The following is a 27141-nucleotide window of genomic DNA, read 5'->3' on the forward strand; positions in this document are numbered from 1 at the left end:
ACAAGAGAAGCCACCGCAATGAGAAGACCGCGCACCGCAGCGAAGAGTAGCCCCCGCTCGCCGCAGCTAGAGAAAAGCCCATGCGCGGCAACGAAGACCCAGTGCAGCCAAAAAAGTAAATAAAAATAAATAAATAAGTAAATATCAGCTGGAGGTGAGTGAAAAAAGAAGTAAATTCTGTTCTTCAGGTTCATGGATTCCTCTTGAGTTCCTGAATCTTGAATTCTTGCACCCCAATTTAAGAATTTCTGAACCAGGCATAGTAAATGGGATCAAGCAGCTAAGAAGCCTGGTGGTCAAATCAGTACCAGCAGGAGCCAGGAAGGGCACATGAATGAGACAAGTGGGGCAGCTGTAAGAAAAGCCCCAGCCAGAGAGGCTGAGTAGGCTCCACCCCAACAGGACAGGTACTTCTCAGCCAGACGGGCGGTTCCCTGGAGAGATGTGCATGCATTTGCCAGCCTCTTCTAGGGAAGCTAGGTCTTTGTTAAGAATCCCTTTCTCCCACTCTGAGTTTGAAATATTGTCAAGGGGTTTAGTATTTGGTGTATAGATCTGCATTGCGGAACCAAACCTACTTGTCTTGGGCCAGTTCCGTCTTTGGGCCACCTCAGGGCCACCCGGCTCCCCAGTGGTACTGTTTTCCAAAGGTGCCACGTTCTTTCACCTCTGGAGGCCTGAGTATGCGTGCATCCTTCTTCCCAGATACCTTACCCTTTCTTCACCTGGCTAACTCTAACTGGTCCTTCCAGGGCCCCTCCTCCAGAAAGCTCCCTAATCAGGGCTCTGGACCTAGCCTTCCCGGGCCTCTCCCTCTCACGTGATCGCAGGCCTCTATCAGAGCGTGCATGACACAACTGTCGCACTTGTGTGCTTCTCTCACTGGAGTGTGAGGGCTCTGAGGGCTGCATCCTCCTCCGTCTCTTTTACATCTTCACATATGCTGGGAAAGTGTGTGGTAAATGCTTTTTTGAGAGAATGCATGAGTTGAATAAATGAAGGGAATGATTTAGATAACATGACTTCTAAGGTGATTCTAGGGATGGATTTCCTGATAGTCGGACAGGCTAAGCCCCTAGTTCACAGACCCAGCTGGTACCCCGGGGCACAGTCGTTCAAGTTGGATGAGTGTGAATTGTGACTGTGAAATCATGATTCTGCTTTCAGACTCCCACGGCAGGTTCCTTTGATGGTGTCCATGAGGCAAGTCTGCCCCCTATGTAGGTGGATGAGATTTTAAAAAAATAGACATAAATCATTGAGAACTGCTTCTTGTGAATGCGATGGGAGAAGAGCTCAGAAGCTCTATTTTTGGCTCTCCAGAACGAAACAGAAGCCTCTAGGTGAGGTAGTAAAACTGATTGGCCTGTTTGGCTTCTAAACCAGCTATAAAGGTAATTTCTGAAGAAACATTCCAAACACACCTTGAGCAAAAATGGCACCGTTAGAAGAAGCCTATGACTTGGTAGGAAAGGAGGAGCGGGATGCTTTGGAAGGCCAGATCTCATCTGGAGGCTAAGGGCTGGTATCAGCCTCATTCTCTTATAAAACAAATCTAGCATTTGCAGAGGATTTAAAACTTCAAGGGAGGTTTGCATTTGTTATCTCTTTAAGCCTCAAAACACTTGTGTGAAATTATTAGGGGCAAGTATGTTCAGCCGCATTGTACATCCAGGTGAGGAAGTCAGTTGGGAGCTTGATGACTTGCTCAAGGTCACAGAGCTAGAAGAGCTGCTCCACAGCTGCCCACGCGCTTGTGTGTCACCAAAGAGACGTCCAGCACATGTCAGGCGGACCGTGGGATCCCAAGTGATCGTTTCCGTGCCTCTAGTAGTCCTCGCTGAGGAGAAAAAAGGGAAACACACTTTCTAAGAACCTGTTGTGTGTTAAACTTCACATACTTACCTTGTCTGAGAGACATGATGGTGTAGAAATGTCTCAGTTTGGGTGGCTTTATCAAAATACCATAGACTGGGGCTTCCCTGGTGGCACAGTTGTTAAGAATCCGCCTGCCAATGCAGGGGACATGGGTTCAAGCCCTGTTCCGGGAAGATCCCACAGTCCGTGGAGTAACTAAGCCCATGCGCCACAACTACTGAGCCTGTGCTCCAGAGCCCATGCACCACAACTACTGGAGCCCATGAGCCACAACTACTGAAGCCCACGTGCCTAGACCCTGTGCTCCGCAGCAAGAGAAGCCACCGCAATGAGAAGCCCACGCACCTCAACGAAGAGTAGCCCCGGCTCACGGCAACTAGAGGAAGCCTGCGTGCAGCAACGAAGACCCAACACAGCCAAAATAAATAAATTTATAAATAAATAAATTTCTTTAAAAATAATACCCATAGACTGAGTAGCTTAAACCACACACATTTATTTCTCATAATTCTGGAGGTTGGGGAATCTAAGATCAACGTGCCAGCAGATTCTGTGTCTGGTGAAGCCTCTTTTCTTGGTTCATAAATGTTCACTTTCTTGCTGTGTCCTCACGTGGAGCAAGGGGTGAGGGAGCTCTCTGGGGTCTCTTTTATAAGGGCACTAATCTCATGCCCTCATGATCTAATCACCTCTAAATACCATCACGTTGGGGATTAGTTTCAACATTAGTTTCAACATATGAGTTTTGAGGGGACACAAGCATTCAGTCTATAGCAGGTGGTCAGGAACACAGACTGAGGCCAGATGACCTGGGCTTGCCTCCCAGCTCTACCGCTAGCTAGCTGTGTGACCTTGGGCAAGTCACTTACCGTCTTTATGCCTCAGTTTCCTCCTCTGTAAAAGATGGATAATCCCTAATACAGTGTTGTAAGTAAGTGTTACCGTGTAAAGTATATGAGCAGTGCCTGGTCTATCATAAGATTTAACTAATTATTATTATTATTATTTCATTTTAACTTCTCAACAACCCTGAGATGCCTGTGGTCTTGTCCCCCATATTACAGATGGGGAAACCGAGGTTAAGTAATTTTCCCAAAGTCCTAGAACTGAGACTTTGAACTAGGTCTCTGTATGCAGCAATACACCATGCTCTTGACTAATGTGCTCTCTCCAGTTGTGCTCACAGATTTGGCAGGTGGCCATGTTCCTGTTAATATGTTGTAAATATAGGCAATAAATTCCTTCTTTTCCTTAATGGTGTTCCTCAGAAAATATATCTGAAAGTCCATGTTTGCAAGTCAAATCCTATCCTTTTTTTATTCTCTATTTTTTTCATTGAAGTATAGTTGATTTATAATGTTGTGCTAATTTCTGTTGTACAGCAAAGTGACTCAGTTATATGCATATGTACATTCTTTTTTTAATATTCTTTTCCATTATGGTTTATCCCAGGAGATTGGATATATAGTTCACTGTGCTCTACAGTAGGACTTTGGTGTTTATCCATTCTACATGTAATAGTTTGCATCTACTAACCCCAAACTCCCAGTCCATCCCTCTCCTCCCTGCTGCTTGGCAACCACAAGTCTATTCTCTATGTCCATGATTCTGTTTCTGTTTTGTAGATAAGTTCATTTGTCTCATATTTTAGATTCCACATATAAATATCATGTGGTATTTGTCTTTCTCTTTCTGACTTACTTCACTTAGTATGATAATTTCTAGTTGTATCCATGTTGCTGCAAATGGCATTATTTTGTTCTTTTTTATGGCTGAGTAATATTCCGCTGTATATAGGTACCACATGTATTGGTTCATGTAACAGGTCTTCTTTAGATCAGAGGCTCAAGTTATTGCCTTTCTCCACCCATCCACCCAACCATCCTTCCATCCATCCATCCATCCTTCTATCCATCCCTCTATGTGACAATTCATCTATCCATTTTTTTCACCCTTGCCTGTCTCTGCTTCTTTTTGTATTTTGACTTCATCTTCTCCTTATGGAGACAGGTCCATATTATGCATTTGCTAAGATGTAATTTGAAGAACACAGTTCCAATAAGATGCTCTGGGAAAGTTTCCATGGTCCAACAGATTTGAGAAAGAGTGTATACTACATTTCAGTTTTAAAGTGTCACAAAGCATTACTGGCAAACAAACAAATCAACATACAAATCAAAACAAAAAACTATGAGAAGTTCCCCTAGTACAGAAAAATCTGTAACATGATTTATTTAATGCCACACTTTCTAAGTCTGTTTGACCATGGAAGACTGTTCTGGCTGTTAAAATCTATTGACCTCTAGGCAAACACCTGGGGGGAATGGTGGTACAGTGGGGGAAAGCACTGGCTTGGGAAATAGGAGACCTACATGTCAATCTTGGCTCTGCCACAGACTTCCTCTGCACTGCCTCAGGGAAATCGCTTCCTCTTCTTGGCCCTTGGGCCCACATTCACAAAATGAGAGGGGTGGGATTAGTGGGCCTTTTAAGACTCTACTGGGGTCAACATTCTGTAATTCCAGCAGTGTACAGTGTACTATATTTCATGGAAGAAAGGGTGATATGACCTGCAAAAGGATGGTTAACTGTTGGCCAGGGATGCACTGTATGGAAGTATGGAGAATATTCAATCAATCAAATATTATGTTCCAACACATTCAGAGTAAATAGGATGGGGGGAATTCAGCAGTGGTGCTCTAGTTTATTCAACTTGCCTGTGGATATGGAGGCTTCGTCCCAGACTCCTCTTGTGTTCCATGACCTCCTGTCCCAGGTTCATCCTCTTATGTGCAGCCTCTGGAATGGGCTGTTGATAAGCCTCAGTGGCATTCAGTTCAGCGGCTGGATGGGGAAGGAGGCGGGGAGAGTCTGCTTTGAATCCTGTATTGGTCAGAATGCTTGGTGGCAGAAACAAAACCCTGACTCAAGCTGGCTTAAACAATAGGGAATTTATTATCTCACATATCAGGAATTCCAGGGGGCAGGGTGGATCCAAAGCTGGTTGAATCACTCATTCAACATGGCATTTACAAGTCCCTCCTCTCTAGCTCTCTGTTCTGCCACGATCCACTGTCCTCATTCTCACACTGGTGACAAGATGGTGGCATTGGTTCTGAGCATCATATCCAGACAAGATCTAGAGGAAAAAGGGGTCCATTTCTTTCCTTGGCTCTTTCCTAGAAACAAAGACATTTTCCCCAGAAGCCACCAAGCCACCACTCACCCTGGAAAGACTTCTCTTTGTGTTTCCTTGGCTGGAATTGGGGGAATGACTGTTCCTAAACCAATCAATGGCAGAGAGAGCAGGATTACCCTTAGGTCAATCAAGCCCATCCTTGGAGCTTGGAGCCAGGTCACTGACCCCCTTCGTGTGATGTAGGAGAGAGAGAACAAAACCTGAGTTTGATTAGGAAGGAAGAAGGGAGGAATGAATGCTGGGTGGACAATCTATAGTAAGACCTTAAGATAGTACAAAGGGAAAGGGAAGACCCCTTTGGAGTAATCTTGCCTCAGTTCAACCTTTTCAACTACACATATTAACCTATTGCTAAGATTTCTTTTGTACCATATTGTGCGAAAAGAATCTTAATCTCCTTCGTAGCCCTGAGTCACATGACAAAAGGCTTTCTGTTTCTTCAACATCTGTCCATGCCAGGCTCTAGGAAAAGAGGTGGGAGAGGGAGAAGACCCAGTCTGCCTGACTTTAATAATTCTGTTCAAGCTACCTGTGTTTTCCTCATTTTAACAACCTTACTGGCTCACTTCCTGTCTGGAATAGCCAGTCGGAGGGAGGGTGCCCCACAGACAAGCAATCACGCTGTATGGGAATGAGGGTGCTCTGGTTCTTATTCTAACAAACTGTAAAACATGATGGAAAGTGGCTGAACAAAGTGGCCGCACAGTGCCCACATGTCCAGCTTGATAGACAGACTGATGAGAGTTGGAACCTTACCTCTACCAATTCCTAGAAATGGAATCCTGGGCAAATTGTTTCAAGTCCTTCTTCCTCCGTTTGCTTCTCTGCAACAGAGAGATGCTACTAATAATTCCCACCTCATACGATTATTGGGAAGATGAAAGAAGGAAGAGCACATAAATGTCTTAGTGCCATGCCTCACACAGGGATGTACCTAATAGCTACTGATTGTTGTAATTTTTATGATTATAGGAATAGAGCTATTATTATGAAGTCATCTAGAAAAATCCCAAAGCAGCCGATAGAGTCAAGACCAGCCCCACCAAGAGCAGGTTTTTCTTTTCCTGGTGACACTCAGTTGGCACTCCCCATCCTGAGTGACACAGCATCACATGGCAGGAGGAGGAAAGCCAAGCACTAGACTGGCACTTGATTCAGCAGAGTGACTCAGGCTGCCAAGTAGGCTTTTGGAAAATTTCTTGCTTCCCCCCTCCTGGAACATATTTTGGACGCCTACTTGTCATATTGCAAAGTGTATGTGACAAAACAATCTGGGATCTCGCTGACAATTCTTTGCTTCATGCCGCGGCTTGGAATCTCTTGGCTTGGGGTGTGCTGCCAGCCTCACAGACCCTGGCACAAAGGCAACAGAGGATGGAGCCCCGCCTGGCAAGAGGGGTCGGAGGCAGGGCAGGAGCAGGGACCTAGGTCATTGCAGATGGACCTTTGTCTTTGTGTCCCAGCCTCGGCTCCACACAGAAGTTTGCCCTCCTTAGACAAGAGAAGGTTGTCCAACTCATGTGGGGCCAAGAAAGGCAAGGGATTGTAGCAATAGTGTACATTTATTAAACCTTTTATTATTTTTCTAAGGATGCTGTAACAAATTACCCCAAACTTGATGGCTTAAAACAACAGAAATGTATTCTTGCGTGGTTTTGGAGGCCAGAAGTCAGAAATCAAGGTGTTGGCAGGGCTGAAGTTCCCTCTGAAGTTTCTAGGGGAGAATCCCTCTTTGTATCTGCCAGCTGCTGGTGGCTCCAGGCGTTCCTTGGCTTGGGGCTGCATACCTTCAATCTCTGCTTTTGTCTTCACACGGCCTTCTCCTCTGTGCACCTTCTCCCCTTCTCTTTTCTTAAAAGGACACCTGTCGTTGGATTTAGGGCCCTCCCTAATCCTGGATGATCTCATCTTGAAATCCTTAACTTGATTATATTTGCAAACCCCCCCTTTTCCAAATAATGCCATATTCATACATTCTGGGTGGACCTATATTTTGTGAGGCCACCATTCAATCCACTGTAAACCCCTTCACTGTGGCAGGTGCGAGACCAAGGATACCTGACCTAACCTCATCCCTAAGGTTGAGGTTTTTAATCCCATTTGCAGGTGAGGAACCTGAGCTGTCTAAGCACTATTCATGCTTATCTCTTTTACTCCTTACACAGCCTTGTGCAACTGAAACTATTTTTAACCCTCATTTTACAAATGAAGACATCGAGACTTAGACAGACTAACATAACTTGCCCAACAGGTAGTGAGCAGCAAAGCCCCGTCCTCAAGATAAGATCTTTCTCACACTGATTGGACAGAAAGAGATAATAACTTATCCCTCCTGCCATACTTTCTCAAAAAAATAGTTGCTGAATAAGTAACAACTTGAAGGTAAAGCAGCCTATTTTCATCTCCCAAGGAACCCAGGAATTTCCCCCATCTTCTCGCTGTCTGATGTTGCCTGAAAAAAAAAAAAAGCACAGCCTAAAAGTTGACTTATGTTTTATTCGGCGGACCTACTGAGGTCTGAAGCCTGGGAGACAGCCTCTCAGATTGCTCTGAGGGACTGTTCCAAAGAGGTGAGGGAGGTAAAGGAGGAGCCAGGGTAGGTAAGACTTCTTGCAACAAAAACCAGGTAGTCAGAACATCAAGAGAATACTGTTAATTAAAGAAAAAACAGACATCTCAAGTTAATGAATTTAGCACTCTTCTAAGTCTAAAAAGATGCAAGTGTCTGGGCTCACTGAAATCATTCTTTTGATATGCACCTTATCTCTTTAGGGACAGTATCCTGTTCTGAGTCCCCTCAGGCTTACTGTAGGGGCTGCAGGTAGTGACTTATGGCTAGGTGGCCGGCATCCTTTGTTTGCTGATACAGCAGGCAACATTCTTCATTCACACAACTCAGTGTCATAAAACAACCAGCATTCATGATCTCACTTTCCGTGGTCGGGAATCTGTATATGGCGTAACTGGGTCCACAGCCTCGGGGTCTCTTATAGGCTAGAATTAAGATGTCTCTTAAATAAGTGTGGACCTACTTCCAAGCTCACTCACGTAGTGGTTGGCAAGAATCAATTCCTCGCAGGCTGTTGGACGGAGGCCCTTAATTTCTTACCATGCTGACCTCTCCATAGGGCAGCTCACAACATGGCAGCTGGCTTCATCAGAGCCAGCAAGTGAGAGGGATAGAGAGAGGGGGTGTGGGACTTCCCTGGCGGTCCAGTGGTTAAGATTACGCTCCCAGTGCAGGGGGCATGGGTTCGATCCCTGGTTGGGGAACTAAGATCCCACATATGGCGCAGACAAAAAAAAAAAAAAAGAGAGAGAGAGAGAGGGTGCAAAGAAGATGGAAGTCGTATTAAAAAAATTTTTTTTTAATTGTGGTAAAGTACACATAACATAATATTTATCGGCTTAACCATTTTAAAATATACAGTTCAGTGGTATTAAGTACATTCACATTGTACTTAATTAAAACAAAACTATCCATTAAACTAGTGACTAATGGTTACTTAAGGGTGTGCGGCCAGGAAAAGAGTCTTTAAAGAGGTGATTTCTGAACAATGAGGGAGTCAGCCATGAAAAGATTGTGGAAAGAGGGAACAGCCAGGGCAAAAGTCCTAAGATGGGAATGAACTTGACGAGTAGAAAGAAGAGAAAAAAGGCCACAGGACCTGGACCAGCGGGAGTGAGGGGAGGGGCAGCTGGAGATGAGGTGAGAGTGGTGACCACGGCCAGGTCATTTGTAAACTGCCTGGAGGCTGCACTTTGTCCTCTGTGTAATGGGAACCACTGATGGATGTGAGCAGAGGAATGATGGGCTCAAAACAGAGGTGATGAGGGGAAGAAACCGTGTCCAGGGCTGTGAGGCAGGAGGACCAGCTTGCCTGGATGACCTGCTAGGTCACTTACTCATGTGGCTGCTGTCCCCTCCTGGGGGACTGGTTTTTGCAACCACTGATTGAATGCTCCCCAGGCATCTCCTATCACCCTTGTAACAGCTCTAGGGCGTGGCTACTTGTGTGCCAATTCCGGCCATCCTACAGAGGTGTTAGTAACATTCACATCAATGAGGTAACATAATGTAATAATAATGTCTAGCACTGACGCTGTGTGGACAGTTCTAAGTGCTTTACATGCTCTGTCAGATAATGTTATTATTGTTGATCCCATTTCACAGATGAGGAAAGTGAGGCATGGAGAAGTCAATCAACTTGGCCAAGATCTTACAACTAGTAAGGACCAGAGCCAGGGAGGTGCCAGAGTCTGTGTTCTTGACCACTAAGCTCTATCATTTATATCATCTCCCAGGTGTTGGCTGTGACACGGGTTATGATAGGCATTTAATTATTTAATCCATTTTTTTGCTTTTGTTTTTTTGCTTGGTTTTACATTATAGCAGGGCACAAGAATACTGCTTTCTCATCAGAATAAATTGCCAGCTTGAACAAGGATGACTATTTCTCCTTTGCCAGGGACAGCCAGCTTGAAGACCTGCCCCACCTTGCTGGGCTCCCTGTCACAGTCTAAACAAAGTACGTATTCCTCAAGCCCGATAGTTAGGTATGTTCTAGCATCTGCAGCAGCAATAACAGATAACTAGTTTAATCCCAAACTAGGTGATGCGATTAGTGTTTTCCATGTAATGTTGAGTAGATTTGCTCCAAAGTCACAGTCACAGAGGAGAAATGCAGGTAGAAGCTAAATTTAAACTTCCTCTACGGTGGGGGGGTGTGGGGAGGGAAGTCAAACCCGGTAATTACTATGTTAAATTCCCTGTTGAAAGGAAGTCAGCAAATCAGTAGCCTTCACCAAGGCAGGGTCATCTGAAAGTCTGCTTGGAATAGTGAAAACAGCACTAGCTCTGGAGTCAGATGTAGGTTTAAGGGGCTGCTCGGGTATTTTGCAGCCACAGGGATCTAGAAAAGGGCTCGGGAACTGTGTTCCTTTGGAGGAACATTGTGTATTCACATGTAGTGTCTGGACATGTGGCAGCCAGCCTGGACCATGAGGTCCAAGGTTGACCAGCAAAGGGTGACAGAGGAGAAAATGGGAAGGTCCTAGGCCCTTGAGGATGTCGAGGAACTGAATTATCCATTTGTGAAACTGCCTTACTTCCAGATGTTTTGGCATCTGGGAAAATAAGTCCCTTTATTGTTTAAGCCATTTTGAATCTGCGTTTCTGTTACCTGGAGTTGAAAGCGTGTAGCTGATGTCCTGGATAATTATGAGGAGTGAATGATAGAGTGCATGTAAAATGTTTTGTGCAATGTCCAAGATAAAGTAGTATTAATATAAAATGAGGAGTCCTGAAAGTCAGGGTCTGAAAGAAGGTAGGAAAGGTCAGAGATTTTAACAATCACAAAGGACTGGGAAATATATGGTTGAGGGCTGTTGCTGGCCTCCCCGAGTCCAGGTCAGACATCACCATTCAAGCACAGAACCCCTGCCATGGCCAAGTCAATGTCCTGGGGCAATCGGGGGGCTCACCTCATTTGTTTCCCATCTCTCAGGCGGCACTGTTCTTTGTTGCCTGATGTCCAGTGCTTCATATATTTTGTTCATTAAAAAATTCATTATTATCAAGAATTATGTTTCATAATTATGTAATATACTACTTAATGTTCTATAACAATTATATACAGTTGACCCTTGAACAACATGGGTTTGAACTGTGAGCGTCCACTTATATGAGGATTTTTTTTTGAGATTTGAGACTTTTTAAAAAAAAAAATTTTTGAGATTGGAAACAATTTGAAAAAACTCGCAAACTGCATAGCCTAGAAATATCAAAAAATTTAAGAAAAAGGTGTGTCATGAAAGCATAAAATATATGTGATGCTAAACTATCCTTACATAAGTATAAGGTGAGTGATATTTAATATAAAATTAATAATGTGGTAGTAACACATTACTTATAATTATTACATTGTTTTACAACTTTGCTTTCAAAGAATTACATTACCATACAGTATGCCTCTCTCTCTCTCTCAACTGGAGAAACTGTGTTATCATCCTAATACCACTAGTAAGTGGTCTTTAAAAAGATGCAGCAAAGTTTCCAATATTGTACTATGAATATGACTCTAATACTGTATGCCATAAAATTTCTATAATGATGCATTCATTAGTGTATAGGCTAGGCTCCTGTGAAGCATTATATCGATTACCCTAGACTACCATAAAGCAATCAAATTGCTGCTTTTTTGTTATCAATGCATGAATCGTTATACTTGTAGTTAAATGTGAGTTTCTTTTTCACATTATCTTTTCATTTATGATGTCTAGTGTTAGTAATACATATAACATCTACAGTGTTTTGTATCATATAAGATAATATTGATAATAGATAATATTGATGATGAATATTTACATCATCTTGTAAACAGATAACGTAAACTTATGGTGTCAGTAAATATAGTACAGCACTGTAAATGTATTTTCTCTTCCTTATGATTTTCTTGATACCATTTTCTTTTCTCTAGCTTACCATATTGTAAGAATACAGTATATAATACATATAACACACAAAATATGTGTTAATGGATTGTTTATGTTATTGGTAAGGCTTCTGGCCAACAGCAGGCTATTAGTTAAGTTTTGGGGGAGTCAAAAGTTATGCGTGGATCTTCAACTGCATGGGGGTTGGCACTTCTAACCGCCATGTTTTTCAAGGGTTAGTTGTAATATATACATATTACATACAGGAATATAAATTATATACAGAGATACATAATTCTATAATATATTGTATAATTAGTATAATGATAATTATAATAAATTAACAATAATTAAAGTCCTGGTGGTTTATATTTTAAAGCAGATTTCTTACTGTGAAAGAAATGGCTTGGTCTCCTAATAAAGGAATATATGTATTATGTACAGATGCATAATCATATAGTGTATTATATAATTGTTATGATAATAATTAAGGTCCTAGTGGTCTGCACTTTAAAACCAATTTCCCACTGTGAAGGGAATGGTTTGGTTTCCCATTAGGGGAATTTCAAGCAAGTAGAGTTTGCAGGGTGGGGTGAGGGATTTGTCTCCCTTTGCTTCCTGTAAGTACATCTCATAGATCCCAAGTAATTGTGAGCAAAGCTGAGACCATCAGAGGATGCTGCGAGCTCTCGGCATGAATCCAGGCTGTTAATGTTGTTGCAGAGCCTGACTGAACCAGGGTAGGTGAAAATGAACTCGCGACGGCGTCTGTTCTAATTTTATCCCCCTCCCCCCACCAACCCTGAACACGTGTGCAATGCAGCACAGTTTAGAAATGAATGGAATTGCGGCTTCTATTTATTGAAAGCCAAGAGATGAGCAATGTCCCCTGTGCTAAGGACACAGAGCTGGAGAGATTTAGAGGATGGTTGGCTCTACCAGCTTCCCTGTCAACTAAGCTTCCTTGAGACTCATCTTCCACCTAAAAACTGATGGTCCTTGCTCATCAAACCTAAAGCGCTGATTATACAAAAATTGGCCAAGACGACACTGTTTTATAAATTTATTTATTTTATTTTATTATTTTTTTTGGCTGCGTTGGGTCTTCGTTGCGGTGCGCGGGCTTCTCATTGTGGTGGTTTCTCTTGTGGAGCACGGGCTCTAGGTACGTGGGCTTCAGTAGTTGTGGCTCGCGGGCTCTAGAGCGCAGGCTCAGTAGTTGTGGCACACGGGCTTAGTTGCTCCGTGGCATGTGGGATCCTCCCGGACCAGGGCTTGAGCCCATGTCCCCTGCACTGGCAGGCAGACTCTTAACCACTGTGTCACCAGGGAAGTCCCGACAACACTGTTTTAAATATTTTAAATCTCTAGGACACTATATAAATTATTGGAGGTCAATAATCTTCAAGTTCTAATTGGACAAGATTAAGTAATCCACCCAGCAGACCGATTTATTCTACCACTTAGGGAAACAATGACCAATTACAAAATGGCTAAATTCTTCATTCCATCCTTTCCTGCACCCACTTCCTGTCCATTGTGGCTTTGCAGTTCCTTTGTCTAAGAGGTGGAGTCTATTCCCTCACCCCTTGAATCTGGCCTGGCCTTGTGATATGGTTTGGCCAATAGAAAGCCATGGAAGGGATGGTGTACCAGGACTGAGCTGAGGCCTCAAGAAGCGATGCAGGCTTCCACTCTCTATTTCTTGGAACCCTTCCAGATGCCAGGGTAAGCAAGCTTGGGCTGTCTTGCTGGAGAGTGAGAGGAGCCATCCTCCATCAGCCAGCCTCCAGCTAAGCCAGGAGCTGACCAGGTAACTGCAGATATGTGAGTGAGCATGGTCTAGACAAGATGAGCTGCCCAACTCAGCCCAGGCTAATCATTACTGACTTGAAACATCCTGAATTTAATAAACAGTTGCTTTTTAAAGTTACTAAGTTTTGAGGTGGTTTGTTACATAGCAGTGCAGACTGATACAAACATTTTGCAGAAAACTCATTGCTTTTGTTAATAGTCAAAGACTGTTTCTAAGTATGTGCTTTTGCCAATGTGCATTCAAGTTGGGAAGGATAGATATTGAAAGAGAAGTCAGAAACTTGGGTTCTGCCAGCTCTTATAAGTTTTGAAATAGCCCAGGAGTTTCTAGAAAGGTCATGACATATATTTAGAAATTTGTCCTCTGGATTCACCACCTCCTCTCCCCCTAGTTTCGGTATATTCCATATATTCAATTATAATAAGGATGTAATGAAACAAACAGGCATTCTCATGCTGATGGGAATGTGAATAGACATGATCATTTTTATTCATTACATAAATATTTATTAAAAATACCCTGTAATAGGAGGTGGGGATACAGGATATATACAACTTCTGTCTTCAAGCAACCCACAAATTTTTAGAAGTAACAGACAAAACCTTGATTGTGAAACTGGCTCATATATAAAAATGAAATATTGGAAAGGAATTTGGCAATATGTGTATCAAAGGCTTTAAATTATTTTTACTCTTTGGTACAGTGATTTTTCTTCTGAAAATACATCATAAAGAAATTATCCAAAATGAAAAAAGTTCTTATTCACAAAATGTTCTTCTCTATATATAAGTATAGGTGAAATGTATTAATTACCAACAGCAAATTAGTTATGATATATCCACTGGCTAGAGCATTACACAACCATGAAACTTATGTTTATGAAGAATATGTTATAAATTATGTTTATAATAAAATAATTATGATGTACTAAATAAAATACAGGATACAAAAATATATATGCAATAGCATTAAGCTTAAATAACAAAATAAAGATTAGAATAAAATACTCAATGTTTATGGTGTTTTGGAAAGACAATGGGAAAAAGAAAGGAAATTAGAATTTTTTGATGATGGGTTATGTATTAAGTACATATGTATTATGTCCCTTAAATACATTTAAAAAATTCGATTGTTACAATGACTCTTCAAGGTAATTACTGTCATGACCATTTTACAGATAAGGAAACTGCAGTTCGCAGAAGTTGAATAACTTCTCCAGGCTTGTTGAGCTGGTATCGGGTGTAAAGTGTATTTATTTATTAAAGGGATTATAGGTGTTTTTTTCTTGTTTCTCCTTATTATAACTTCCTAATTCTTCTTTGGTAAATTTTATATCTTTAAAATTTATGATTCACGTGGATGCCCCTGTCATTGAGACCCATAAGCAGAGTATGTACCTTCCGACTTAGGGACTTCCAGACACTTCAGGAGGGCACTCCCACTCTCATGAAATACTTCTTCCCCAGCTGAGGATGCTTGAAATTCTTTTAACAAGGGACACATCATGCATTTCACAATTAGAAAGAGAATCTTAGCATTCCTCAAGCCCACCCCAAATCAGAACAAAAACAGTATTAGTTCAGGTCATTTTTATAAGCAGGCATGGAATTCCTAATGGACCCTCAATTTCTCTGCATCAGGCTCAACATCCCTAGTTCTCTTAGGAGTTCTCCTTGGTAGGGTTCAAGTTTTATCACTCCTAGACATTCTACCTGGGGCTGTCCCAGTCTTCCCCCGAGTCTCTCCAAAATGATGCTCTAAACTGAATGCAAAATGCGTTAAAGTACGAATAACCCAGGATGAAGAACAATGTGCTGCACCCAAGATGTGCTGCCTATGCTAGTCTGTGCTATGTGGCATCCTTCCTCTCACATTCCCTTGCACATGTATTCATAGTAACAATAGCGGTTGTTAATCGAGAGCTTTCTGTGTTCCAGGTACCACGACAAGAATTTTATGTGCATTATCTCATTTATCCTAAATTTAAAATTCCTCCTGGTGTGCTCATCTTCCCTGCTGGTCTGTGAGCCCTGGGGAGCAGCAAGCTTGTCTTGCTCATCACTGTTTGCCTGGTGCTTGGCATGAGGCAGGTGTGCGTTAAATGCTAGATGGACAGAAGTGAACTAATACCGAGCTGAACTTGAAACTGGGCAGCCCTGCATCCAAATCCAGCTCCACCACTTGCTGGCTTGACCCCTTAAGACACCTAACCTCTCTGAGCCTCATGTAAAGAAGAGATAATGAAGTCTAACCTGCAGAGTTGTCATGCCAGTTACAGAAGTTTATGTGTAAAATTGTGAACATGTCTCTTGTGAAGAGATGGTTTTTGGTGTAAAGTAGAAGTGAAAATGCAAGTGTGTTTGTGCCATTAAGGAGAAGGTGGCAGAGAGAGGGACACTGCAGAAAAGTTGGGGAAAGCAGGGTGAGGAGGCAGGTCTCAGTGCACTTTTCCATTCTCCTTCAGCTGGTCCTGCTACCAGGTGTCCTGGAAACCCAGAGGGTTGATGGGGAGGCCAGGGAAGCACAACAAGACGTTGCCCACAACCATCCTGAGGTCTGATCTGGATGAGCAGTGCCTTCTCTACCACCTGCCATCACATGCATGGAGATCACAGACTTACCGTGTAAGAGCCAGACTTTAACGCAGATGACAAGGAAGAAATGAAAGGCTTGTTTCTCTTCTGTAACTGGAAAGTTCCTGCTAAGTCTTCCCTTCCACACTAACCAACTCAAGGGCAATGGCTGTGTTTTGGTTTCTCTGTTGTACATTGGGCAGCCACCACGGTGCCTGGCATATAGTAGGTCCTCAGTTAATGCATGTGGCATGCAGGCTGTATGGCCCAAACCGATTCATTGGGATGGATGGTGTAACTCCAACTCAACACATTTACTGAATACGAACAGTTAATATAATGATCAGTATAACACCATTCTTCCTCAGATATCAAGGAAGGAGGGAGAAAGAACAAACACCTATTAAAAGTTGGCTATCTGTCAGGCAGTTTGCTAGGTGTTTATATTGATTATTTCATTTCTATACCAATATCATCAGGTCAGTACCATTATCTTATTTTTACAGTTGAGGAAACTAATGCTTTGAAAGAGTAAGCAATTCGACCAAGTTTTAATAGAGTTGTCTGGTTCCGGTGTCCACATCCATGTAACTGGTGCCTGTTTCAACTCTCCTAAACTTGCCCACTCTCTCCCTCACACCATTTCAACTCAGACTCAGCTCTGTTCTCCTTATCAACCCAAATATTAGAGGTCCCAGCCCACCTTTCACCTGAGGCTGCCCAAGCATTAACACAAGCATTAACTCCCAGAACCTATTGATTGATTTCAGTTACGTAAATGTCTGTGTAATAATGATAGTGACCTTTAACTGATTTCCTACCATATGTCAAGAACTTCACACACGTGCATCTTGAAACCCCCATAAGCCTGATTAGGAGGGAAGTATTCTTACCACTTCACAGATGAGGACATTGGAGCTCAGAAAGATTAGGAGCCTTGACCAAGATCCCTCAGCTTCAAGCTGGAGCAAATTCCAATACCTGAGCTTCCCTACCTGTCCCCACTGTGCTGAACTCTGCTGGGATAAAAAGATGAGCTCCAGGGTAGTTCCTGTCTCTGTAGATCTCATTCTCATGCTGGGATGCTAGCTGAAGCCCCTGCCTCCTGGCATTTCCTCTCCTGCCTTTTACCTTTGCGGGGACTCTGAGATGCTTGGGGAGCTTCTCACCTCTAATCCCCAAACCTTCCATCCTCCAGGCTCCCTTTCCCCTAAATCCTGGCCTTGTCACTTATTCACCGTGTGGCCCTGGGATAAGTCACTTCACGTTTGTCAGGCTCAAGTCTCTTCATCCGTAATTGGGGGCATTGATATCCCCCTGACAGGTAGGGGGGTGGTACAGGTTAACATTTTCAAAGATGGCGACACCACTACATATCCAATCCCATACGCTCTTCCTACAATGTGGATTTGATGTTCCTCCACTGAGAGGTGGGGGTCTATGTTTCCGTCCCTTGAACTTAGCCAGACCTTTGGGACTGCCTTGACCAACAGACTGTCGACTGAAAAAAAATGCACAACCTAAAAGTTGAGAATTATGTTTTATTTGGCAGACTTTCCGCGGACTTAAGCCCGGGAGGCAGCCTCTCAGATAGCTCTAAGGGACTGTTCCCAAGGGGTAAAGGGGGGAGCTAGGATATATAGGAGTATTGCAACAAAAACCAGGTAGTTGGAACATCAAAAGATTACTGTTAATTAAAACAACCAAGAAATCTCAAGTTAATGAATTAGCGCTTTTCTATGTATGGGAAGATGCATGTCTGGACTCACTGAAATCATTCCTTTGATGTGCACCTCAGCTCTCTAGGGTCAGTATCCTATTCTTTCCCACCCTGAGTCCCCTCTGGGTGCACCGCCGGGGGTGGCTGCGTGGCTGATGCTTGGTAGTGGGCAGCCCTTTTGTTTCCATTCTGAGTTTTCCCCTGTTCACTGTCAGTGGTGGCTATGGTGGCTGATGGCTTGATGGCTGCAGCATCCTTTGTTTGCTGATAGGGCAGGCAGCGTTTTTCATTCGTAAGATCGTGGCAGAACTGCCTCTGCATGGCGTCCGAGACTGGGTCCTAAAAGGCAATATAGCTTCTGCCTGGCACTGTCTCTTGGGACATGCATCTTGGGAGCCCATGACCTGGAGTTGGGGAGCCATACGTTAGGGCAGGTAGACCACACAGAGAGGGCGATGTGTGAGGACCCCCAGCTATTCCATTCCCAGCTGTTCCAGCACTAACTGATACAGAGCACGTGAAGAGTTGAGCACGGGTTTTGGGAAGGTCCCCGTGGTAAGTCAGGGTGGAACCACCACAGGACCATGAGACTCTGGTTGTGGCTTTTAGAAATCAGCATCAGAGTTGTTTGAGTTACTCAGCTCCTCTGGAGGTAGGTTTTAACCAACTTCAATTCCTATAAGCCCACAGGAATGTAGAACTCCGTTCAAAACACACTATAAACTGACTCATTTTCACGAGACTATTAAAAAAAAGTTGAACATATGCTTCGTTTTCTTAGGGCTTCCAAAAACAATAGGCAAGTCTTTCAAATGGAGCCATGTGTGTGCAGAAGATCTGCCTGGAATCCAAATCCTTCCATAATTTAGTTAGCCTAAGGAAAATTCTTTTCTTTCATTGAACCTGGAGGCGAAGAAAATTGCTGGTCTAGAGAAACAGCCTTTGGTCACAAGGTTGGAAAAGTAGTATCAGGCAGACATGATTGAGTAAAATAAGGACAGTGTTTCCCCTCCTCAATATCTTGTCCATCTTCTTTTCTAGGTCTTGATTGTATAAAAAGTACAAGTGACTTCAGATTTGATGAATCCTGAGTGGCATGGAGGGACAAGGAAATATTGTATCTGAAGAAGCCGGATGGTTGGTTGTGTTCAGATTGTAAAGGAATTGCCAGAACTGGAGGAGTCTTCGGGGATCTTACAGTTGAAGCCCTTTATTTCTGTGAGTGTGAGGTTGGTAGCCCAGCGAATGAATGTGATTTACAGAGCTGGTTACAGGGCTGGGAGGGGAACTAGGGATGCCCGAGTCTTTTCTGAGTCACCTGGCAGCCTACGAGTTGCTGTTGCTCTTTTAAACCTTCCCCTTAAATGTATTTAAGTCCCCAGGGAAAGCTGTGAGCTGGGAACAATTAGAGGGAGGACTAAGGTAAAGAGAGACTTGGCGGACAGTGGGGTGGAGAGAAGATCTGGACGTTGTTTCCTAAAATTCAAGGGCCTTCTGCTGCCTGAAGGGGTTCAGTTGGAAAGGCTGGGTTTCCAATACGGGAGGTGGGGTGGAGTGTGTGTGCTGGGGTGGAGGGGAGACAGGATGGTCCAGTACGAATATGATCAGCGTTCAATCTGAGAGCTGGAAGATGTGCTGTTGTTTGCCAACCGAGGGAAGGGAACGGAGGAAACTTTTGGCACTGATGTTGCTCGGAGACCCAAAGAAAGTGAGTGACGGAGTGTGGGGAGATCTGAGGGAAGATCGTTTGGGGCAGAGGGAACAGCAAGAACGAGGCTGGAACAGACGTGAACGTTTGCGGGCGGTGTGGACGCCACTGTAGGGGAGCTGAATGAGCAAAGTGACATCCCAGGGGATGAGGTTGGAGAGAGACACAGGGCCAGGCTCTGTGGCACATGGTGTAGACCCTGGAAGAGTTTGGAACTTGCTGTGAGTCTAGCAGGGGAGTTGTAAGGTGGAGGGCTCCTTTAGGGCAGGGACTCTGTCTTGTTCCATTCTCCCACAGCTGAGGTTATTGCATATTCCCAAAAGGAAGATGCAGCCCTGACACCTCTGATAGAAGAAGTTGAGAAGAAAGATGCGCAAGGACGATGGGACCCCATCAAGCTGCTCTCTGGTCCTTAGACCTCACTGCCCCCTCACTTCACTCCTGTGACTAAGCAGTGAAGCAATAACTGCCTCTATTCTAAGACAGGACGCTGAGGCGAAGAGAGATTGACTTGCTTGCCCAAGGTCACGGCTGATTATGGCAGAGCTCGAATGGGAGCCCCAGGCCTCCTGACCCCCAGTCCAGGGCTCTTCGGAAACCCCCGGAGTCCTCGACAGGAAAGCCCTCTTCATCCATCCTAACTTTGAATGCTGCTCTCACGGATGGGGCTGGGCAGGCGTTCTCCTAGGTGCGCCACCAGAGAAGTCACCACGAACCTGTTCTGACGAAGCAGAAAAGAATGCTCTCCGGGACCTGGCAGACTAAATACAGAGAGAGGGTTACCAATGAGGTATCACCCACAAAGAAACCATCTGCTTTCACAGAGCAGCCGAGAAAGGGTTTCACGTGGTTCAGTGCTTATTACAGTTTGTGCTGAAACCTCAGGGCAGACCACCCACTCCTCAAGCCTGGAGACCCCGAGGCGGCAGGCAAGAATCTAGGTTCAGACCTCAGGTGGGCCAGAAACGTAGCTTTCTTTGCTTCTCTACAACGGAATCTGGTTAGGATTTCAAGCCTCTGTTAGGTTCAGGCGTTGGAAACGTCATCTCCGTCCAGGTGGGCATCTTGGGTGATGCATCGAGGCTCTGGGAGGGTTGCTGACTTCCAGGGAAGCGCGTGGAGGATCAGTGGAGCTCAGCACTGTCACCCCTGCACGTGACGTTCCTGTCTGGCCTTCGGTCCTTGCTCCACTGTTCTGTCCCCTCTCCTCCCCGAGTGCGAGTCTCCTTTGCCCTCCGGCTCTCTGTGAAATGGGAGCGGCTACAGCAGAGCTGCCCCACTGAGGCTTAGGGGACCCGGTGCGCTGCCTCGCGGGCATACGCAGACGTTTCTTCTGCTCCCACACCAGCCCAGCTTGGGCTCCCCAGGCGCCACCTGCTCTTGGGTTCTCTAAACTCCTCGGGGCTTAATCACACCCCCCGCCCCGAGCTTGGCAGGGGTGGTGGCAGGACCCAAGGTCCCTGCACCCCAACTCTGTCCTTAGCCCAGCCCAGGCGAGCTTCAGGAGGCGTCAGTGAAACCAAAGCATAACCTGTCCTTACCACGAATTCTTCTGATGCTTCTGTTGGGGTTTGGGCTTTAAACCCTGAACGCTCAAAATTGCTTCTTTTGTTTTGTCTGCATTCTCCTTGGTCCTCTTTTCCCCGAGCCCCTAAACACTGAATGTTTACCTGCTGCTTAAGTGCAGGGAAAGAACCACAAGGTACAAGGAAGTTCGGGACCAGAAAACAAAACAAAACAAAATCTTATTAAAGTATTAATTATTTTTAAAATAATTATTTTTAAAATATTAAAAATAGTTACCCTTCTACTTCATTATATGCCTAATGTTGGGAACATCTGTTTGAAGTCAGATCTGGTTAGACTCCTAACTGCAAGGTGTTTGATTTATCCATTAGGACACACATATGAGAGACTCAGTATCATCTATAACATGGAAGTAATTATTCCTATTTGATGGATTATTTTGAGGATTATAAAAGATAACGCCTATTAAGCTCTTGGGACAGTGCCGGGTCACTTTCATGATTATCCTCATTCTGACTGGGTCTCCAGTGTGTGATTAGTGTTGTGTTCTCTACCTGTGCAGGTGGGGAGGTCCCAAGACCACCCCCAGGTCCAGTGATTTGTTAGAAGGCCTCACAGAACTCAGAAAAGCTGGTATACTCACGGTTGTGGTTTATTACAGGGAAAGGATACCGGTCAGAATTGGCCAAGAGAAGGAGACTGAGGTCAGCGCAAGGGCTGTCAGCCATGTCTAGGTGATGAACCCTCAAGGCCCTCAGGGGAGCTCCCCTGGTTCCAAACGCTCCGTGAGTGTTGCCACATCATGACTGGGAGAGTCAGCACTGTTTGCAGGAGTCCACAGGGAGAGGGCTGCTGAGGTGTCACGGCTGGAGCTCTCCTGGACTCTCTCACTGTAATAAACCACAACCTCTGGTTTACCTCTGGTTTCAAGAACCTTGTTCTTCCTCGTCTTCCCAAGCTAGAAAACAGAACGTCTCTGGCATCTGCTCTCCTTTGCATTCTACTGGCCTCCGGAATATCCTTGAATCTGTACTTTCTTTCCGTCCTCACTGCCAAGGTCACTGTGGGCCACTTGGGCCAGGACAAACACCCACTGGCTGGCCTCTCCACCTCTCCGTCTACCCCAGTCCATCCTCAGGATTGTTTAGAGGGACCTCTCTAAAGAGTACCATCTGGGTCTGAAAGGCCTTGGTGATTTCGATCACCGGCAGCATTCAGGCTCTCTTGGCAAATGCAGCTCTGCTTGGTTTTCTGGCCACTTTCCCTGTCAGCTTCTCTCCTGTCTTCTGAATAGGATGTTGTTATTGCAACACAGTATTCACACCCCTGGGCATTTGCTCTTTCCATCTGGATTACTTTCCTGCCTCTCTCACACCTCTCCAAGGCCCCTTTCCTGTAACCCACCACTTTGCACTCATCAGGACAGGCCAACTTCCCTGGGCTCAACTAAAATGTCACCTCCCTGGAGAAGCCTTCCTGGTCCTCCCTGGATGCTTCTGCCGTGCTGTTTACAATCCTGCTGTTCTTTTCACCTTATCCCATGATGTTTCCAACCCTGCACCTGGTGCACGGAAGATACTCAGTAAATACTTGTTGGCTTAATTCACAAATGAACAATCTGCAGCATATCTGAGTCCATATACTAAAGAGATATTTTTATGCTGGGCTTTATTACAGGTTGATTCCCAACCATAATGGGATTAGATGTCTTTAAAAAAAAGGTTTTTTAAAAATTGAATTATAGTTGAATTACAATGTTGTGTTAATTACTGCTGTACAGCCAAGTGACTCAGTTATGCATACGTATAAGTTCTTTTTCATATTCTTTTCCATTACGGTTTATCACAAGATATTGAATATAATTCCCTGTGCTATACCATAGGACCTTGTTGTTTATCCATTCCATGTATACTAATTTATATCTGCTCATCCCAAACTCCCAATCCAACCCTCTCCCACCCGCCTCCCCATTGGCAACAACCAGTCTATTCTCTGTCTAATGGGACTAGATTTCTGACTCTCATTCCTTTTTATTGGCCACAATTTTAATGTCAAATCTTTTATTTTAATGTTTACATCCCATACATTTTCTTCTTTACTCCTACCATTGCTTCTCCTTTTCTACGTAAATCAAATCGTTTCTTCCCTCCTTCTCCAGAGCGCTGCTCTGGAACTAGCAAGTGGCTCAGTCGCTTTATCATGTAATACACGGCCATAAAGCACATCAAGTACTCCTGGCAGGTTCTGCTTTATGAGAAAATATTTATTATGTTTGAGCTCTGGAAGTTGGTTATCAAGTACTAGCTGTGTTTTAAGGTTGCACTGTTTTCCCACTATTGCTTTAAGGGCCGAAAGGAAGCACCAGTGGTCTCCGATACTGCCACCTTGTGGCAAAGTGGGATGATAACCAGGGCTTTAGGGAAAGTGGGTTGTCTGTATTAACCCATGTTTTCCCCTGATGTGTGCACAGAGGAAAGGCCATATGAGGACACAGCAAGGAGGTGGTGGTTGCCTGCAAGCCAGGAAGAGCGCTCTCACCAGAAACTGACCATGCTGGCACCCTGACCTTGGACTTAACCAGCCAACGAAACTGTGAGTAATACATTTCTGTTGTTTGAGCCATCCAGTCTGTGGCATTTTGCTATGGCAGCCCAGGAAGACTAATAACAGTGGTGTATTCTGATCCTGTCTTATCCTGTGACTCACAAATATTCAGTGGGTTTAAATAATCTTTATTTACTATTGAAGTTAATATCAAATTTATTTAAAAGTTAATGACATTTAACTCTACTCAATACTCTGTAATGACCTATATGGGAATAGAATCTAAAAAAGAGTGGATATATGTATATGTATAATGGATTCATTTTGCTGCATAGCAGAAACTAGCACAACATTGTAAATCAACTAGACTCCAATAAAAATTAATTTTAAAAAGTTAATGATATTTAACATAATTTAAATAAACTCACAAGTGTCTGCTGGGAGTAGGTATCTTATGGAGACCGGACAAGGGCTTGAATCTGAGTGACATGGATTGATACAGTGACAGCAAATGCAGATATAGGCACTGACGAGAGGGGCTCAAGAGAGAAAGTTCTGGAAAGGCAGAGAAATAACAAAAAGCGCTCTGGGCCTCCACAGACCTTAGGGAGGGGATTTGAATTCATTTTACATAAACCTCTGAGTACCCAGCTACTATCTGGGTTAGTAATAACATCTTAAGTTACAGATCCCCTCCAAGTTACAGACTGGATAGACCTTCTCTGAAGTTTTCAGTCAAGATTCCTGTGTTCAGCTGTGGAAAATCATAGTAGCGTCTTCTGGAATGTTATTTTTATGTGGCTTTTTCCTGTCTGGGCATGATGCAATTTATATAGTACTTTAAAAAAAAGCATATATTTGTATTACTATTATCAAGTGGAACAATACAAATTACTAAGAACTAAGATAAAGGGAATCCTAGTTTGAGCCTAAGCAGTGTCCACTGGGGGGAATTCTGACATGTTTGGGCAGATCAGGCTGACAGGGGTGGGAGGGGGTGGGTACTGCCCGAGGAGCTTTCTGGAGGATAAACTCATTCTATTGGAAGCAGAGACAGAATGAAGGAGGAAGACTATTGTCTGCTGATTAAAACTTTAGCCAATTAATAGGCTTAACACACGTGGCCAATTTGACTTTGAATCATGTGATGTTGAAAGAGCATCATATAAGGAAATAACAAAGTCTCACCTTACTTGTGGTTTGCCAGATATTTCCAGGCATGTTGTAGTGTTAAGCTTCCTGGCCCCCTTGGGGTTGGATGGAGCCGTGGGGTTAGCACCAACCAATGAGTTGTGAGGACAAGTGGATGCTAACACTTGGGGCTGAAGCATTAAATTGCAAGCTTGAGACCGCTTTGAGCTTTTTTTGTCTTTGCGGTGACTGTCAAAGTTCCAGATGGTGGCTGTTCCATTATCCTGGGTCCCTGAAGCAGTATGGAGAACACAGACCCACCAACCCACAACAGTCAAGTGGCAAGAGCAAGAAATAAACGTCTGTGGTTCTGAAATGTTGGGGTTGTTTGTCACTGCAGCACAACCTAACCTCTGAAGTGATAAGTTTAGGTCTTCAGGAATCTTCCTCAACTTAAAACGTCCCTGTCCTGCACCTTTATTTTCAAGGCACACCCAACAGGTAATGAAATAATCTGTCTTTAAATAATTCCTCCTTTGCGATTTGTTCATATTCCCTTTGTGATCCTTTTTTGACCTATACATTGTGAGGTGAGGTCAGAAAAAATTTCACACCATTTCTTACATGTGTAAGAAAGGGAGCTTTCAGGATGTGGGAACAGATGTATATGTGTGACTGATTCACTTTGTTATAAAGCAGAAACTAATAAAAAATAAAAAATAAATAAAAATAAATAGAAAAGGAGCTTCCTTGTTTCCGATCATTGATGAAATCTTCATGAGCCCCTCCTGCACAGGATAGAAGGTTGGGAGAGAGAGGAGAGGGTGAGATGGGGTAGAAAGAATTTTATTGGCCAGTAAACTGTATCTAAGTCTCCTCTGGTGAAAACAATCTCTTTCACTTCCAAGCTGTGCATTTTGGTAAATGCTCAATTATTCAGTGTTCACCTCCTTCCCTCCCAAAGATGGCGCCCGGTAGGGAACAGGGACTCCTGTGTCTTTGTGGCCATGGGAAAGGAGATCTTGGCTCTGTGGGCAGAGGTTGCCTTTGGTTCTCTCTGAATGTTTTGGAATGGTTTCCAGTCACTTGCACTGGTGATCTTGAGGTACAGGGGTTGAATTTGGGATTTCTGTCTTTCTCTGTCTCTCATGCTGCATGCCCTGTTTCCTGCCCCCAGTGTGGCTGCCCACCCCCATGGCCCAAATGGCTCTGCCACTTTACCTCTTGACTTTGTGAGGTCACCTGGGGCTGTCAGTGCAGTTACCTTCCAACGTCCCTGCCAAGAACGCAGAGACTCCTGTGTTCATTCCATACTGAGGGTGGGGCAAGGCTGGGGGAAGCTCAGGAATCCCAATTTTGACTTTTTCTCTGCCAAACTGTGCTGAATCACCAATCTAATCGATGCGGTTGCTCCATTTTGCGGGGCTGGCTGGGACACCAGGGGTGTCTGGCAAAGCCTTCAAACTATTGAGTCCTCCATTTTGAAATTCTAGATGTGGAATCCATTGCATATGTTTCTTTCTTTTTTAAAAAATATTTATTTATTTATTTAAAATTGGAATATAATTGCTTTACAATGTTGTTTTAGTTTCTGCTGCACAATGAAGTGAATCAGCTGTATATATACATATATCCCTTCCCTCTTGGACTTCCCTCCCACCCCCTCCCCCATCCCACCCATCTAGGTCATCACAGAAAACCAAGCCGAGCTTCCTGTGCTTTATAGCAGGTTCCCACTAGCTATCTGTTTTACACATGGTGGTGTATATATGTCAGTCCTGATCTCCCACTTTGTCCCACCCTCCCCTTCCCCCTGTGTCCACATGTCCGTTCTCTGTGTCTGCGTTTCTATTCCTGCCCTGGAAGTAGGTTCATGTGTACCATTTTTCTAGATTCCACAGCCACCGTGGAGAGCAGTATGGAGGTTCTTTAAAAACTAGAAATAGAATTACCATATGACCCAGCAATCCCACCTCTGGGCATATACCCTGAGAAAACCATAACTCAAAAGGACACATGTACCCCAAAGTTCATTACAGCACTATTTACAATAGCCAGGACATGGAAACAACCTGAATGTCCATTGCTTATGTTTCTGATTGCTTGCTCCCCTGCTTCAGTTTCCTTTCTCCACTGGGTCAGAAAGATGACCAACTTCCCTGTCTGTCAGGTGGGACATCCATCAGTGTTCACGTCAGCCAGGTCTGGTTCTTGATATGTTCATTGGTGCTTAAGGAATATATACTATATCTTTATAAAGTATGGCTTTTAAAATATCGTCTTGGAAGTTCTATTTTAGTATTCAAAAACTGAATACCAAATGTGCTTTCCCTTTCTTTGCATTTCTGCAGTACGAGTCCTAATCACACACATCCCTCTACTTCCTTGTGCAGGCATATGGATGCCTTTGGATGATGAGAGAGAAGGTCATATACATTAAGGTTAAAAATACCGAGAATTCCCTGGCGGTCCAGTGGTTAGGGCTCCGTGCTTCCACTGCAAGGGGCATGGGTTGGATCCCTGCTCGGGGAACTAAGATCCCACATACTGCACGGTATGGCCAAAAAAAAAAAAAAAAAAGGAAAATAAAAAGAACAATATAAAAAAAAG

At 44.0% G+C, this 27141-nt stretch overlaps 1 long non-coding RNA gene across 2 annotated transcripts in view; it reads left to right on the top strand.

Moving 5' to 3' along the window:
* Window positions 1–27141, top strand: part of LOC308630284 — a 155710-nt gene that overhangs the window by 98156 nt on the left and 30413 nt on the right. The window contains exons 3-4 of one of the 2 annotated variants that reach the window (XR_014017817.1): window positions 18663–18850; window positions 23327–23448. This is a non-coding gene — a long non-coding RNA (uncharacterized lncRNA). The remainder of the gene's footprint in view (window positions 1–18662; window positions 18851–23326; window positions 23449–27141) is intronic. The other variant, XR_014017818.1, reaches the window with a different exon arrangement.

Source organism: Mesoplodon bidens (genome assembly GCF_964165515.1).
Source record: "Mesoplodon bidens genome assembly, chromosome: 16".
Lineage (NCBI taxonomy): Eukaryota > Metazoa > Chordata > Mammalia > Artiodactyla > Ziphiidae > Mesoplodon > Mesoplodon bidens.